We start from the raw sequence: 1,247 nt of genomic DNA, 5'->3' as shown, positions 1-1,247 counted from the left end.
GGAAACTCGTCTGTTACAAAGGGATTTCATTTTTTTGAACTTATTTGAACTCCATAGTTTTTCTATGTTCAAAATGCACCATTCAAAGCCACATCATCAATTTACAACCCTTTCCGACTTCATTTGTTATTTTTCATGCATTTACTGATTATTTTGAGCTATAAGACCATGAAATTGAAAAGCATTTGAAATGAACTCTGAAAAGGTTCCAAGTTGGCATGGTATCATTATTTCACCCACATAGAATGTGCAAGAAAGCACAGAGGCTTGCGGCAAAAACTGGATGCACTTCGTGTACAAAACAGACAATCTCCTTCGAAGTATCAGGGTTTCATACGGAAACTCGTCTGTTACAAAGGGATTTCATTTTTTTGAACTTATTTGAACTCCATACTTTTTCTATGTTCAAAAGGCACCATTCAAAGCAACATCATCAATTTACAACCCTTTCCAACTTCATTTGTTATTTTGCATGCATCTACTGATTATTTTGAGCTATAAGACCATCAAATTGAAAAAGCATTTGAAATGAACTCTGAAAAGGTTCCAAATTGTCATGGTATCATCATTTCACCCACATAGCATGTGCAAGAAAGTACAGAGGCTTATAGCAAAAACTGGATGCACCTCGTGTACAAAACAGACAATCTCCACCAAAGTATTAGGGTTTCATACAGAAACTCGTCTGTTACAAAGGGATTTCATATTTTTGAACTTATTTGAACTCCATAGTTTTTCTATGTTCAAAATGCACCATTCAAAGCCACATCATCAATTTACAACCCTTTCCGACTTCATTTGTTATTTTTCATGCATTTACTGATTATTTTGAGCTATAAGACAATGAAATTGAAAAGCATTTGAAATGAACTCTGAAAAGGTTCCAAGTTAGCATGGTATCATCATTTCACCCACATAGCATGTGCAAGAAAGTACAGAGGCTTATGGCAAAAACTGGATGCACTTCGTGTACAAAACAGACAATCTTCTTCGAAGTATGAGGGTTTCATACGTAAACTCGTCTGTTACAAAGGGATTTCATTTTTTTGAACTTAATTGCACTCCATAGTTTTTATATGTTCATATTGCACGATTCAAAGCCGTATCATCAATTTACAACCCTTTCCGACTTCATTTGTTATTTTTCGTGAATTTACTGACTATTTTGAGCTATAAGACCATGAAATTGAAAAGCATTTGAAATGAACTCTGAAAAGCTTCCAAGTTGGCATGGTATCATCATTTCA

This window comes from Triticum aestivum, chromosome 4A, assembly GCF_018294505.1.
Source record: "Triticum aestivum cultivar Chinese Spring chromosome 4A, IWGSC CS RefSeq v2.1, whole genome shotgun sequence".
Taxonomy (NCBI): Eukaryota; Viridiplantae; Streptophyta; class Magnoliopsida; order Poales; family Poaceae; genus Triticum; species Triticum aestivum.
The sequence above is the reverse complement of the archived record's forward strand: the minus strand, read 5'-3'. Positions refer to the sequence as shown.